This window comes from Haliotis asinina, chromosome 11 (genome assembly GCF_037392515.1).
Source record: "Haliotis asinina isolate JCU_RB_2024 chromosome 11, JCU_Hal_asi_v2, whole genome shotgun sequence".
NCBI classification, from domain to species: domain Eukaryota; kingdom Metazoa; phylum Mollusca; class Gastropoda; order Lepetellida; family Haliotidae; genus Haliotis; species Haliotis asinina.
This window is the reverse complement of record NC_090290.1, coordinates 1,017,249-1,035,207: the sequence shown is the minus strand read 5'-3', so window position 1 is coordinate 1,035,207 and position 17,959 is coordinate 1,017,249. Positions and strand designations below refer to the sequence as shown.

At 38.5% G+C, this 17,959-nt stretch overlaps 1 protein-coding gene across 1 annotated transcript in view; it reads right to left on the bottom strand.

The window, feature by feature from the left end:
* The window catches only part of LOC137255705 (UPF0415 protein C7orf25 homolog), a 196,102-nt gene that overhangs the window by 36,473 nt on the left and 141,670 nt on the right, over positions 1-17,959 (bottom strand). The window lies entirely within an intron of this gene.

The following is a 17,959-nucleotide window of genomic DNA, read 5'->3' as shown; positions in this document are numbered from 1 at the left end:
GACACAAAGTTAACCGGATCATGACACAAAGTTAACCAGATCATGACACAAAGTTAACCAGATCATGACACAAAGTTAACCAGATCATGACACAAAGTTTACTGGAAATGACATAAAGTTCACCAGATCATGACACAAAGTTAACCAGATCATGACACAAGGTTTACTGGATATGACACAAAGTTCACCAGATCATGACACAAAGTTAACCAGATCATGACACAAAGTTTACTGGAAATGACATAAAGTTCACCAGATCATGACACAAAGTTAACCAGATCATGACACAAGGTTTACTGGATATGACACAAAGTTCACCAGATCATGACACAAAGTTTACTGGATATGACACAAGGTTAACCAGATCATGACACAAAGTCTACAGCGTCATGACACAAAGTTAACCTGATCATGACACAAAGTTAACCTGATCATGACACAAAGTTAACCAGATCATGACACAAAGTTTACTGGATATGACACAAAGTTTACTGGATATGACACAAAGTTAACAAGATCATGACACAAAGTTAACCAGATCATGACACAAAGTTAACCAGATCATGACACAAAGTTTACTGGATATGACACAAAGTTAACCAGATCATGACACAAAGTCAACCTGATCATGACACAAAGTTAACCAGATCATGACACAAAGTTAACCAGATCATGACACAAAGTTAACCAGATCATGACACAAAGTCTACAGTGTCATGACACAAAGTTAACCTGATCATGACACAAAGTTAACCAGATCATGACACAAAGTTAACCAGATCATGACACAAAGTTAACCAGATCATGACACAAAGTCTACAGTGTCATGACACAAAGTTAACCTGATCATGACACAAAGTTTACCAGATCATGACACAAAGTTTACTGGATATGACACAAAGTTAACCAGATCATGACACAAAGTTTACTGGATATGACACAAAGTTAACCAGATCATGACACAAAGTCAACCTGATCATGACACAAAGTTAACCAGATCATGACACAAAGTTAACCAGATCATGACACAAAGTTAACCAGATCATGACACAAAGTCTACAGTGTCATGACACAAAGTCAACCTGATCATGACACAAAGGTAACCAGATCATGACACAAAGTTAACCAGATCATGACACAAAGTTTACTGGATATGACACAAAGTTAACCAGATCATGACACAAAGTTTACTGGATATGAAACAAAGTTAACCAGATCATGACACAAAGTTAACCAGATCATGACACAAAGTTAACCAGATCATGACACAAAGTTTACTGGAAATGACATAAAGTTCACCAGATCATGACACAAAGTTAACCAGATCATGACACAAAGTTTACTGGAAATGACATAAAGTTCACCAGATCATGACACAAAGTTAACCAGATCATGACACAAGGTTTACTGGATATGACACAAAGTTAACCAGATCATGACACAAAGTTTACTGGATATGACACAAGGTTAACCAGATCATGACACAAAGTCTACAGCGTCATGACACAAAGTTAACCTGATCATGACACAAAGTTAACCTGATCATGACACAAAGTTAACCAGATCATGACACAAAGTTAACTGGATATGACACAAAGTTAACCAGATCATGACACAAAGCTTACCAGATCATGACACAAAGTTTACTGGATATGACACAAAGTTAACCAGATCATGACACAAAGTTAACCAGATCATGACACAAAGTTAACCAGATCATGACACAAAGTTTACTGGAAATGACACAAAGTTAACCAGATCATGACACAAAGTTAACCTGACCATGACACAAAGTTAACCAGATCATGACACAAAGTTAACCAGATCATGACACAAAGTTAACCAGATCATGACACAAAGTTTACTGGATATGACACAAAGTTAACCAGATCATGACACAAAGTCAACCTGATCATGACACAAAGTTAACCAGATCATGACACAAAGTTAACCAGATCATGACACAAAGTTAACCAGATCATGACACAAAGTCTACAGTGTCATGACACGAAGTTAACCTGATCATGACACAAAGTTAACCAGATCATGACACAAAGTTAACCAGATCATGACACAAAGTTAACCAGATCATGACACAAAGTTAACCAGATCATGACACAAAGTTTACTGGATATGACACAAAGTTAACCAGATCATGACACAAAGTTTACTGGATATGACACAAAGTTAACCAGATCATGACACAAAGTTTACTGGATATGCCACAAGGTTAACCAGATCATGACACAAAGTCTACAGTGTTATGACACAAAGTCTACTGGATATGACACAAAGTTAACCAGATCATGACACAAAGTCTAGAGTGTCATGACACAAAGTTAACCAGATCATGACACAAAGTCTAGAGTGTCATGATACAAAGTTACTGGACCATAATACAAATTTAATGGATTATGATACAAAGTGTGCTGGGTCATGATACAATTTTACTGGATGATTATACCATTTTTACAGGATCATGATGGAAAATTGACTGGATCCTGACACAAAGATCACAGGATCATGATACAGAGTTTACTGGATCATGGTGCGAAATGTATCGGACTAGTTCGCTGCATCAACAAACTATTCATGATACAACATCATCTTCTTCATGGACATAGAATGTCAACCTCATCAACCTTCACATCTTCGATTGCAACTTAAATCTGTCAGTTCCTCATGTCATTTGACAGAAGGAAAAGGACAGGTAACTTAATTGAATCTCACTGACCTATGTACAGTAAAGGTCAGTTGAAGGTCAGTGTGTCAGGCAAGGAGAAAGTTCTTAGATTGTAATGAGTTGCCATTTTAATGAAACTGCTTGATCCAAGGAACAGAGAAATGGTAAACTTTGAAAACTGAGAGAGGATGGATTGTCGTTAACAATGCGATCAACACCTGATATGGATGATAGCTGCGAGGGTCTCGATGGGGCATACTGTTTCATGCAGACATTTTAAACATTGCTCCATACATCAAATGTGCATTAAAAATAATCAACATAATCAAATTATTCACAGTTTTTCATAACTGTCTCTGAATGTTGTGCATATGGAAATAGCAACAGAACAAGCCCAGTCTTCAGTTGATATTTCAGTAACATGGCCTAATACCATGTTGTAATGGGTAGAGCCTGGAGAGCAGGTGTTCATGGGTTTGATCCCTGGTCACATCATACAAAAACACTTTAAAATATGGTACTTCTTGGTCCCTGTCTCATACAACAAGGACTGTTCAGAGTTCAGAGTAAGTATAATGTGTCTGAGTGAGTGAATAAGTTTAGTTTTACGCCACACTCAGCAATACTCCAGCTACATGGTGGCAGTCTGAAAATAATATGGTCTGGTCCAGACAATCCAGTGATCAACAGCATGAGCATCAATCTGCACACTAGGGAACTGATGACGTGTAAACCAAGTCAGCCTGACTACCCAATCCCATTTGTCTTCACAGGTCCCAGATCTTCACACGTTTACAAAGTGTCATCGTATCTGAGTGAACCAGCACAATAAGAGCAGTGGGCTTCACCTCACTTCATCTAACACTTCACCTCACTTCATCTAACACTTCACCATTACATGAAATGCAGTCATACAACAAAGTACAACCTGCTCTGCGCACATTTCATTTTTTGAAGTCCCCAGCTTTTCAGACTCAGATAGTTACATAATTCATATTCAAGTTGACACCATGCTGCATGTTTTGATTCACTGAGACTTGACTATTGAATACAAACCCTGTATTAGAAATTGTTTACTGGTCTCTAGGGGGACAGAGTTGGGTTCTAACTCTGTTTCACCCTCTGTTTTACCAATGCATCATCAATGTTTGTTTATGTCCCTGAGCATGAAGGAACATAAACAAACATCAAGGATACATCAACCAATGGACCCCGAGGGACCAGTGAACTACACAATCATCTTACCGAACACCTTAATGTTAATTTTGTGTTGTTTGTAGCATGGGTACGGATTTTTTTTAAGCCAGTATAGATTTTGCAGACAAGAAAAACAGATTTAGAGTTATCTCCCTTCCACAGATTTGCATTCGCAAAGCACTGGTAATTTGAAATACATGATAACTGATTCAATGTTATTTAAGATAAAGAATTACTACCAGAAGTACCAAGTAAGTTCCGCATTCCTAACAGGCTACACTTGTAAGCGGGGTGCATTGAAAAATATAGAAAGCGCTCCTCCAATCAGAAAGAGACACTTACGTGTCAGGTAAGATAACTGACATTGTACCTAGGAAATCCACCCACCTGTTAAGACCCTCAGCAGTGTCGGAAATTCCACTGAAAAATCCTTGGCTAATGAAGATTATACCTATATATAAATATGTTGAGACTGTATAATCTATATTAATACCTTGACCACAATTTATTATCGTTTCTCAAAACATGACACCATTCTTTTCTGGGAGTACTGGTCATCGCACAGGCTGTGGATCATTTAACAAACAACGACTGACATAGATAGTAATTAGGTGAAGGATTGAAAAGGGGTTCAACTTCAGGTTGAGAACTGTAGCACTTATATAACAGGAGGTGTGAGTGTGTATGTACATAGTCAAATCTGTGAGTGTGCTTACACATTCCCATGTATGTCACTGTGTGGATGGTCATTTGTCTGTGTAGAAGCTTGTACAATTTTGAATCTGTTGCAGTCCTTGAACCACACTACTGTCCCATCAGCCTAAAGCGCTAAATGAACAAAGTCTAGATTTCCTCAGGTTCTGCATCTCCCATCTCTCTGGGGTTTGTTTATAATATATTGGGTATTATTTATTTCTATCAAAATTATATATATTCAGAGACTAAGGGTCAGTCTACATACTTTCTGATTCCAGAGCCAGCCCACAGAGACAACACACTGTTCAACACCACACAGACAGTACACAGACTCGCAGCCTACAGTACCTCTGCTTCGAATACTTTTTACTCTCGCCAAACCATTGATCAGATATCAAAATAAATATTTTCAAACATCAATTTCTTTCATATTTGCAAGAATATGTTGCTGGTAGTTCTTAGCAACAAACTGTGTCTAAATGAAACTTCACTTCCTCGAGTTAAATACCCCATAGCACATTCACCCTGGTTCTGAGACTTACAAATGCATTTTGTGTAACTCATGAAAAACAGAACTGCCCTCTGGGCTTACATAACATGGAGTAATAATTCACACAAAGATTCATTTTTATTATTTTTTATCACTTCAAGCGATATATTACGATTCAGATATTAGGAAATATAAAATATAGACTATCAGCTGCATCATGATGCTAATAGGCTTGAGACTCGACCCATCACACATTAGCTCTAGCCCAGAGGTTGCACTGACTCTCTGTGGCCACCCTGTGTTATAATGTTCTTGTACATAAAACTGTAATAAGCTTATGACTTCATACTCCTTGCTGAGTTAATTCGCCATACGCAGACCAGCATGGCAGTTTGATGAGGTGTTTCACTGGAATCCTCACCGGGATCCAAGACCCTTCATGATCATAATAGCTCCATGTACAAACATGCCTACCAATGACTGCCATTTGCAGGGATACCAGTAGCTGCATCTAGGAGGCAGATGCTCGTCTGTCTCGTGGACCGCTCTTGATGTTCTGTTAGGAGGATGTGGTTTTGTTAATTATGTCACATTAGATAACTTTTGGTTACATAGATTACTAAGTTGAAAGAGCAGGGCGTTGATATCACAATGAAAAATAAGAATGCCATAGTGCTTAACCTAGCCAAGTGCTTCAAGACACCAACATTACCACCGCTCCTGGATTGTGGATGTTTTGTTGAGTACTTATGTTAACTTCAAATGAAATACTTCAGATTAACTGGTCACTGCCAAAGTAAGTTCCAAACTCCTTGCCGAGACGGTGTATTGCTAACAATCATATGCAGTATCAAGAGTTCGAAAGCCGTTTGATCAGCTGTTTTTGAGCTTGGCACAGATATAGCAAGTTTACGCTTGTCAAATTAGGTTTTAAAAATCTAGTTGACAGGCAGACGTCATTTTGATCATATGCCATATCGTGAGAAGCAATGTTGACATAATATAAAATGATGTTTTGTACATTTAATATGGCAGGAAAATAAATAAGTTGTACGCTTGTACTTCGGGTAATACGGTTTGATGTACCGGCTCAGGTGACACTACTACAAGGAAACGTACATCAGACTGTATTGTGACCATCAAGAGAAGGATACAACTTAGCAATATTCCAGCAATATTATAACAGTGGACACCAGAAATGGCCTTCACACCTTGTACCCATGTGGGGAATCGAACCAGGGTCTTCGGCGCAATGAACAGATGCTTGAACTATTAGGCTACCCTGCCGCCCCGCTACAATTTAGAACACCAGGTCTGTTAGCCAAGTGATGAAAACTGAAGTAACTGAGATCCTTTAAGAACAGATGCAAATCAATGAGGAGGTAAAGGTTTTGTGTCCGTCTGCTCCAGCGCCCCTTGAATTCAGTCGTATTTGTAACTTCCATGTACAATCCATGGAATAGCATTGATTATTAATGAAACCTCTCTCTCTTACAATCTGCAATGGCCACAACCAGCACCAAAACGAGAAAATATCCCTTGCTGACTTGAACAAGCAAAATATCACTTGTGTTTGCTTTGATCTCTACGAGCAAGACTTGTTATGGAAGCAAATATTTGCATAGATATTTTTTCCTACTTTTGGCTGGTATTTATTGGGGCTTGGTTTCACTCCTGTCATCTGTACAGACCCTCAGGATGGACATGTACAGATGAGAAGAGCCCTCCTAGCATGCAATGGTCAATTCTAAGAGAATTATTCTTTAAACTTGAGCGTCTTCATGCTGCCTTTGATGGTAGGGGTCTGGGTTCTCAACATGTTTGCACATTGTACTCATCAACGATTTAACGACAAAGTTGGAGAGATATATCTGCACAGTCTGCAAGAAATCTATTCTCCCCCATCAAGACATCTTTAAGTGGTGGATAGGATATGGGACAGAAAATAATTAATCTGGAAAACAATGGATTTTGCCCACAGTGATCATGATGATGTTTTCACCAGTAGGGTCAGCTAATGTATACCTTCAAATTCAGTGTATGTGAATGAATATGGACACAATCTGATGGTATTGTAAATGCTTGGCAAAACATTTTGTGAATGGGAATGGTTAGAAAAACAGCAAGCTCTTTATCCACTTTTGAGGTGTTGAGAGGGTGCATAGGTGAGTCTGGATTCTGTGTTTGAGATGAAAGTAAATCAATCCAGCTACATTCCCGACAGATCTTTTGGAACATACAGCATATCCATGCAGTGATATCTAATGCAACTTAAATGCCATTGGAAATAGTGCTCCCTCCATCATGGCACTCATGAAACAAGAATATTTATCCCCAAAGTCTCTCAGATTATTTATTCATTACTACAAATTGATCTATAAATCTTAAAGGTCACATGCAACCAAAAAATCAAACATAATTAGAACACATTTATCACTTATTCATGACATATAATATACATTGCTGCTTTTAAAAAAACAAATAAACACAATTATAAGCGGTTCAAAAGTGCAATATTTTGTACTTGGGCATACTTCCCCCGAAACGAAGCCCTCGGGAGACCGAACACAGTCATAGCGGGTGGATATGCATTCAAGTGTAACGACAGCTTCCGATTGGCTGGTTCATTTGCTGATATGCTGAGGGTTCATTGTGTGTACAGAAAGATGATCTGTTTGATGGGCATTTTAGAAAAATAGCCAGTCACAAGAAAGTAAGATTCTTTATGGATAACAACTTCTTTTTGTGTACTTGATGCGTCGTTTCAGTATGGATTCATATACTGTTGTCAAACAAAATCATATACACGAAAAGAAGTCGTTATCCATGAAGAATATATATAGAGATGTTGGGTTTGGAAAATACATGTTCTCTTAATTTGCGCTCGATCCAATAAAAAATCATGTAAGTAGAGATGGTAAACTACTGCGTGGCTGGAATCCGTCATTCGTCCAAGTACAAAGCAGGACTTGAAACTGACAAGAGTTTGCACCAGTTTCCGTCAGATCCAGTCATCCCCAAAAAAATTAATGTAGTTTGTTTGCAACCCACAGACATAAAAACGTCATGTGTATCACACGTGCCTAATTACATAATGTGGCAGACACGGGACTCGGGTGCACGAGTCATAAATCAACTTATTTTCTTTATGTCGTATAGTCTGATAGGTGTTAAGTTCAAATTGCACGTGGTCAATGATTGAAGCTGTGTATTGCATGTTGTCTTTAGCAGACAGGCAGACAGACATATAGGTGTCAATAAACCAGACATTGAGCTTTCTCTTTGACAGAGACTGCTTACCACAATCAAGAAGTTGTTTTACGTAACGAGTAGATTAATTACTTGTTTGTGTACACTACTGCTCACGACCTCAGACGCTGAGCATGCATACTGTTTCATGCTCCGCGAACCTATTCACTGCGCATGCGTTATGGATGCAGCACAGCACAGCAGTTGAAACCAGTTTTCCCCCCAGCGCTGGGGGGAATTTAGTGAAACGTTTGAACTCCGATTTCGCGGGCTTTTTTTTCATTGCGTTTTTTTCAACTTTATAGGTTGAATTGGCATTTTTTACGATTTGTTTCGGTAAGTGCATACCAAAAGGTACCAGAATCTGCAAAGTTGTGTTTTACGTTGCATGTGACCTTTAAGTCAGTGCTTAGTTGAAAACAGCCACTAAATTCAGCTTTTTCAAGATTTAAGGAACTGTGATTCAGCTTTCCCTGACAAGTGCCTCATGACTATACTCCATTAGAAACGGGATATTGGATTTACAAGACTGATATAAGGCAAATAATAATGAAGCTAAGGAGGAAACAGATGATGAAGAGAAACCAAGTGGAAATGTGACAATTTATTCCATTCCTTTGGAAATGTTTCATATGTACAGATATATTTTACTTTTTCTCATATGCACTGGCATTGGCTAGATACTGTATGCTCACAAAACAGAATATCCCCTACTTTTTGTAATAGTATACAGAACACTGAATGAAATTCCAAAACAATTTTTCTTATGTTATTTATCATTTTTTATGATATAAAGCAGAATTTCATTAATATTTGTGTTAAATTTTCATGATTCAATTGAGACTGATCTTTAACCTAAACTAAGCATGGTATTTTAGTGTCAGTTGTGGTTAATCAATACTCAGGACCTTCCTTTTCCCCAGAAGAGGCCATGAGGAGACTTGCCTGCGAGGATGCTGTACAGATATAGCAACTGTCAGACAGGCAGCCAACACACTCATGAAACATTCATTTCAGTTAACAGCAGCCTGGATTATTATACAGTCACAACTCATGACGATGTACAAACTGACTCTCACCCATGACCAATGAAGGTCCGGGGTAGAACAGTCCTTCAGCAACCCACACTTGCCGTGACCTGTGAAGGTCTGGGGTAGAACAGTCCTTCAGCAACCCACACTTGCCATGACCCGTGAAGGTCCAGGGTAGAACAGTCCTTCAGCAACCCACACTTGTCATGACCCGTGAAGGTCCGGGGTAGAACAGTCCTTCAGCAACCCACACTTGCCATGACCTGTGAAGGTCCAGGGTAGAACAGTCCTTCAGCAACCCACACTTGCCGTGACCTGTGAAGGTACAGGGTAGAAAAGGCCTTCAGCAACTCATGCTTGCCGCAACCCATGAAGGTTCGGGGTTGAATAGGCCTTCAGCAACCCATGCTTGCCACGACCCGTGAAGGTCCGGAGTAGAACAGGTCTTCAGCAACCCATGCTTGTTGTAAGAGGTGACTAATGGGATTGGTTGGTCAGGGTCCCATTTCACAAAGCTCTCATAAGCCTAAGATCTCGTAACTATTCTTGTAGAATTCATACCTTGTATACTGTAACATAGGAGGCAGGAACGCTACGAGAAAAGTTACAAGATCTTAGGCTTATGAGAGTTTTGTGAAATGGGGCCCAGACTTGCTGACTTAGTTGACACGTCATCAGTTCCAAATTGTGCAGACTGATGCTCATGCTGTTGATCACTGGATTGTTAGGTCCATTTACAGACCGCTGACACATAGTTGAATATTGCTGAGTGCGGTATAGAAGTAACCTCACCCATTCACTCTGACCCCGAACTAATATTGCCTGCTGATTCTTCCCAGGGCACAAACACATCTAACTGTTCATAGTAACTGACAGCTTAATGTTCTCTTGACAATAACGATAGTAATAACAATAACAATGACAATGAGTGATAATGGAGATGATGATGGTGGCAGTGGTGATGATGATGATGGTGATGGCGCTTCTTTTGTGTTTATTTATTTCCAGCGTCATGTTTAGCATATAGGAAATTTGTAAATGTCATGACGATCCCAGTGCCAAAATGTATTGTCTCATAGTCTGAGATGGTTCAGTGTGATGAGTGAGTGAGTGAGTTTAGTTTTACGCCGCACTCAGCAATATTACAGCTATATGGCGGCGGTCTGTAAATAATCGAGTCTGGACCAGACAATCCAGTGATCAACAGCATGAGCATCGATCTGCGCAATTGGGAACCAATGACACACGTCAACCAAGTCAGCGAGCCTGACCACCCGATCCCGTTAGTCGCCTCTTACGACAAGCTGAGTCGCCTTTTATGGCAAGCATGGGTTGCTGAAGGACTATTCTACCCCGGGACCTTCACGGGTCTTCAGTGTTATGATGATGATGATGATGATGATGATGATGATGATGATGATGGGCTTATATATGCATATTTAAAGCAAAGCCTCTTGCCTAAGGAGCCACAATATACAACCCTGCTTCAGGTTGACAAGAGAGGGACCACGATCCTTCCCGGAGTCCAACTGGTAAACTTGATCATCCACCCATCTCTTTCCCCTCAGCCTGTGTCGCTCAAATTCACCCGACTTCTGACCTGTGTGCTTCTCACAAGACCATGTGAAATCATAATCCAATCCACTAAACAACTCTCGGCTGTGTCTGACCAGCACTAATGTCCAGCAGCCAAAATAGGATAATTCAATCTGAGGTCAGCTGATCAGAGGATTGTCAGGACTTCCTGTCTGAGCAGGTACCTGCCAGATGGGGACAGCTACTTTTCGTTCCTCTCGGCTAAAATCAATTGTTCGTCAATGAATGTAATTTCCGATTGGAGGCTGACCAGTAAATACAGCTCCAGCCATGTTTTTTCTGTCTCCATTTATATCACAAGCTATGTTACAGGAAACCTTGTCTCCCTGTTTTTGTGGAACAGACCTTTATACAGTGTCTGCCCTCAACATGAAAATTTAGGAGCCATGATGACTGCCTGGTGTCTTGAGAGGGAGTCATGGACAAGTTTCTGTATGGAAGTATGGAACTTTCATAAAGACATCAGATGGGATAGTTTAATAACGATTAAAGACAAGGTTAAGCTGGTAAGGTATTTAATCAGCATGGAGAACAACAACAATAAAGTAAGTAGTTTGAAACAACAACAGACCACAAGCTTAGATTGTCTAAACTTAGGACCCAGTAGTGCTGCATCAACAATGACACAAGCTTTTAAATTCACTGCGTATTTGAGATAATTTGTACATCAAATGTGCAGCTCTTCTGCGTCAGGGCAAATACAAAGTTGCAACAACAACTGCAACAACATCACACTAACACCTCCATCGGCCTGACGTGCTTATTTCTGCTGCAACAACATCAAACTAAACCTCCATCGGCCTGACATGCTTATTTCTGCTGCAGCAACATCAAACTAAACCTCCATCGGCCTGACATACTTATTTCTGCTCCAACAACATCAAACTAAACCTCCATCGGCCTGATGTGCTTATTTCTGCTGCAACATCAAACTAACATCTCCATTGACCTGATGTGCTTATTTCTGTTGCAACATCACACTAACACCTCCATCAGTCTAACATGCTTATTTCTGCCGTTTGGTCAATGGGTTCAATTGTCGCACCAAAGACATGGGTTCACCACATGAAATCAACTGTGTGACAAATACAAGTGTCATCAGACTAAATAGTCAGTATCTGTGGCATTATCAGCTAAACGTTTCATAGAGGTCTTATTTGTTCAACAGTTGCACAGTAATTTAAACATTACATGTCTTGGAGTTCTTGAAAGAAGAGCATAACGCATTTGGGCAAGTCCACAGATAACACAACTTCAATTCAACAATGAAAGAGATTTGACAAATGGCTCAAACTAGCACAAACAGACACTTAAATTGTGTATGTACTTTTCTAAATAAGAGTCATCAGAAGATGATATATCCCCCCAGCCCCCGCATGTTTGAAAGGACAAATAATCTGAGAATTACTCATTGTTTTTTAAGAATAAGTTTGAATTGTTTCCATGGAATTCATGGAAATTATAAATGCCATATATCTGTAACCAGCAAAGTCACAATTTTAAGATCTGTCTCATATATCTGCCAAGATCTGTTGAAAGATATGAAATGATTTTTGACTTCTGCTCACGGAAACAAAGCTCATCCCTCCATTTTGAGACTAAGTCCAAAATGTTTCCATGGAAACCAAGAAAATAATACATCACAAAAACCTTTAAAACCGAAAGGCACCACTTTGGGGTCTGCCACACATATCTAGAAAGTTTTACTCACCGATATTAAGAAGTTTTTGAGTTCTGCTCTGGAAATGAAACACACCTCTCACTTTTGAGACTAGGTCCAAAAACGTTTCCATGGAAACCGAGAAAATAATACATCACAAGATCCTGTACATAGCAAAAGGCACCACTATAGGTTCTGATTGATATACCTACCAAGTTTTGCAGAAAAATATTAAACGGCTTTTTACTTTTGCTCTGGAAACAAAGCCCATCCCCCCATTTTGAGATTAAGTCCGAAACGTTTCCATGGAAACCAAGAAAATAATGCATCACAAAAACCTGTACATAGTAAAAGACACCACTTTGGGGTCTGCAACACATATCTGCCAAGTTTTACGGACAGATATTAAGACGTTTTTGAGTTCTGCTCTGGAAACGAAACACACCTCTCACTTTTAAGACTACGTCCGAAACATTTCCATCGAAACCAAGAAAATAATACATTACAAGATCCTGTACATAGCAAAAGGCACCACTTCAGCTTCTGACTGATATATCTACCAAGTTTCACAAGAAAAATATTCAACGGTTTTTGAGTTATGCTCTGGAAACGAAACACACTTCTCACTTTTGAGACTAGGTCCAAAAACGTTTCCATGGAAACTGAGAAAATAATACACCACAAGATCCTGTACATAGCAAAAGGCACCACTTTAGGTTCTAACTGATATATCTACCAAGTTTTGCAGGAAAATATTGAATGGTTTTTGAGTTCTGCTTCGGAAACAAAAACCATCCCCCCATTTTGAGACTAAGTCCGAAACGTTTCCATGGAAACCAAGAAAATAATAAATCACAAAAACCTGTAAATACCAAAAGGCACCACTTCACCTTCTGACTGATATATCTACCAAGTTTTGCAGAATAATATTGAATGGTTTTTGAGTTCTGCTCCGGAAACAAAACACACCTCGCACTTTTCAGACTATGTACAAAACATTTCCATCGAAACTGAGAAAAGAATAAATCACAAAAACCTGTACATAGCAAAAGGCACCACTTCAGGTTCTGATTGATGTATCTACCAAGTTTTGCAGAAACATATTAAACGGTTTTTGCGTTCTGCTCCGGAAACGAAGCACACCCCACCATAAGACTAACACCAAAATGTTCCATGGAAAAACAAACAAATTATAAATGCCAAAAATCTGTAAATAGCAAAAGGCACAACCATAGACTGAGATTACTATATCTATCAAGTTTGGTCTAAAAATATTGAACGGTTTCTGAGTTATGCTCTGGAAACGAAATGATTACGGACCAATGGACGGACGGACGAGGCGTCAACTATATCCTATAACAAAATGATTACGGACGGACGGATGGGGGACAGACGGACGGACGGACGGACAGATGGACAGACAGACAAGGCGTTGCCTATAAAAAAGATATAAATGCCACAAATCTGTAAATAGCAGAAGGCACAACCATAGGATGAGATTACTATATCTATCAAGTTTGGTCTAAAAATATTGAACTGTTTCTGAGTTATGCTCCGGAAACAAAATGATTACAGACAGACGGGGGATGGACGGACGGACGGAGAGACATGCCGGGGGGGTAATAACAAGTTTGGTTGGTCTTCAAGTGACCACACAATCTGGGATTAACCAAAACATGAAAACTATTCCATTAATTCATTATTCAAGAATGCCATGAAGTAAATACATTTTTAAACAGCGGAATCAACAAATTGGATTTCCAACATATTGGCATTACTGCTTGAGTTAATATTTTTTCTTTGAAAGGAAAAATATCAGAAATTTAAATTTAAATGGACCACAGCGTGTCAAATCAATGGTGAAGTTCAATCTCAGTCCATGGTGTTTTTTATTGCTTGTTTCCGTCTAATTTCATGAAACTTTTGACAACTTCCTAGTCTTTTGTTGATTCCATCAAGGAGAAATTGGACATTACTTTAAAAGTTCAGAAATATTTTCTTAGTGTGCTTGATTTTTAAAGTAAATTACTTTCAACTTTGGAATAAGAAATTTGATTTTACCATCGGTAGACAAGTGCCTCAATCTACAACTCACTGGAACTTGTAATCTTTTCAAATGTCACCAGGAACAACTTGAAACAACTGTGACAAAATGTATTAGACATGAAAGTGAAGTTTCACCTCATTTTAATCCTACTAGAGAGTTCTTTCAGAGTTCATTTAGGTTCACATTTTGTCAGACAGTGGCAAAAGAACTTGCACTTTATTCTTGTTTACAACAAATAGTATCAACATATTACAGCTCACTCCTTCATATTTGGCAACGTTTGATATTGTACATAATCCAGCTATTTATCCTCTTGTCTATTGTCATTCTGTATGCTATTTCACTCATACAGTGACAATGAGTAAGTGAGTTTTAATTTTATACCTCTTTTATTCCAGCATCATTATAGCAATGTAATGGCTGAGGACTCATATCGTCACAAATAGTGTCACTGACGTCACTGACATATGACTAGACAGAACATGACATATCACTAGACAGAACATGACACATCACTAGACAGAACATGACACATCACTAGACAGAACATGATCATGAGATATGACTAGACAGAACATGAGATATGACTAGACAGAACATGAGATATCACTAGACAGAACATGACATATCACTAGACAGAACATGAGATATCACCAGACAAGACATGGCATGTTACTAGACAGAACATGACACATCACTAGACAGAACATGACACATCACTGTTGTGATGATGAGTGAACATCGTAACCAAAAGGCTTCCCCATCTCCTTGGCAGATTTAAGATGTCAATAGCTACATGGTTCCCTCATACATAGCATACAAACAACACCAATCTAAGTCCAAACAAGTTTGAATCAAAATTCGAAATTTTGTCGTTAATTAAAATTTCAAAAGGGAGCTGCTGAATTATTCTAAAGGTTTTAAATGGCAAATCAAATAAATACTTGCTTCAGAAAGAGAAAAAAATAAACTGAAACATCTATGTGTCAGATTAAGCTCATCCATCTTAAAAAATATGTATAAAAGATGAACAAATAAAACTAGCACTTAATGAACAACTTCAAAGAAACACGAAATGATTGATTGATTTTTGCCAGTGCAAAATCAAATGATCAAAGTCACTCAACATCGAAGTGTACCTGGCATCATTCCAATTTCTAATTAAAGATGAACTCTATTTTATAGCAAATTACTTATCAAGGAAAACTTTTACTTAACAGGATCATGGAATAAGTCCACATACAAAATATTCCTGATTAACACTAACTAGTGCTAGTGGTTATTGTTAACTATTGCAAAACTGAAAAAGTTGGAAATTTAAAATTGGAATAATCATAACAAGAGGAATATCCCTGGTAATCGATCAACGTGTACTTCATTCTCAACTCCCTAGAGAGTAGATAAGTGTCTTTGTCAGGTGATTGAAGGTTAAAAGTGATATAACCTGCTCATCCCTACAGGTACCCATTTACTGCTTGGTAAAGAACGGTTGGTAGGTTTGTTGGTTATTTAACGCTATACTCAGCAATATTCCAGCTATATGGCAGTGGTCTGATAATAAGCAAGTCTGGACCAGACAATCCAGTGATTAAAAGCATGAGCACTGATTGATACAAATGACAAGCATGGGTTGCTGAAGATCAGTTCTAACCAGGATCTTCACAGGTTCTGGTGAAGAACGTATATTCAGAGAAAAAAGGGTGTAACAAGGGCTGAAGCTTTTGATACACAAATTAAGTGGACCTTGCCATCAATAGTAAGTCATGAATGGATAAAACTAATTTGTAAGACAAGCATCTTTAGATTGTGTGTGATGTTATCCAAATTGTTGAAATTTATGAGCCAGTTTTTAAATAAACATCACATGTATGCCAACAAATTTGTATAAACAAATCAATCAAAGATTTTGAAAACAAATTACTTTACAACACCAACAGAAGGTCCATCTTAATGAAAATATTATCACATTTGGGTGTGACTAAAAACAGCAGCTAGACACAGAAGCTCTACAAGCAAGATGAATTGTGTACTGGAACATCTAGCAATCAAGTAAGTGTGTCTATTGATAATATTGATTGGCTAATTAATGTTGCCTGTTTCAGAGGCCAGCATGGCCACAATGTGATGTTGTTTGTAAGTTACAGTGTGTGGGTCAGGAAGTTAGATGGGTATAACCAGTCTTTGAACTTCAGTCCACCTAAATAATACTATGTCATTCCATTTGGGGCAAAAACCTGAAGACATGCAGGTACCAGACATTTAATGTTCAGTTAAAAAACCCACAAGTATGGATATGGTCCTGGCAAATCTTGGAAAATAATGTTTCCACTCACTACATCAATAGAAAAATAAAAAAAATGATAATCTACACCAAGAACTAAAGTAAGCGCCCCCTATTAACAATTAAATTAGCCCCGATATTAACCTTTTGGAGCAGATGTAGGATGTGATTGGTCGTTGTGGGCAACTAAAGGATCCCCCTGTTCAGAACCTGGACCAACTAGAATTGGAAGCTGGTTTGGAATGGTGTAGACTGCTAGAGGATCCAGAGAGTGACAGGTTGTAATAAGGGGACAGTGTTGGCTGTCATACAGGCACATGGAGGCAACATGTAGTCAGTGTTGACCTTGAATTGTATCAGACATGCAAAATTGACATTGACATTCGGAATGTTCACAGGCACCAACATATTCATCATTAAACATTCCAGGGCCATTCTTGTATAGACATGGTTTTGTATGAAAATCAGTGGGTTTATTTTCAGTCATGAAAAAATCAACATGGACTCCAGTCATTTTGTCAGTTTGATGAGTCAAAGGATCATACGAGTCCGAAAAACATGTTGAAAGCCTATCATTGCAAAAATACAAGGAAGCTTTAGTTAATTCTTAGTGGTGCTGTACACATGTGAAAGAGATGAGTGTTCAGATCAGATTTGAACTTTGTTGTTTTCTACTCATTTTTACTTGCAAAACCTGACATCTTTACTGACAAAAGTCATTTAATCTTGTTTGTTCACATGAGGCAACATGTTGTCTTCCTACCACCAGAAAATGAGTTTGATGAAAGTGTAACCGTTAGATAAGGCAGATTCTACAGATTGCTTTTTGGGTTCCTCAAAATTTGGCTTACCTACAGCCAAATACCGGTGTCAAAATAGGATTTGAACCCATGATGATACATTTCTGGTGTGCTTCAAACCTTTTCATTATTTAGGCAGCAAACCATAAAAAATAATTTGGTAAAGCGATTTCTGTGATATGTTATTCTCACAACATAAAGTCTATCTTATAAGATTCAGCTTAATCAA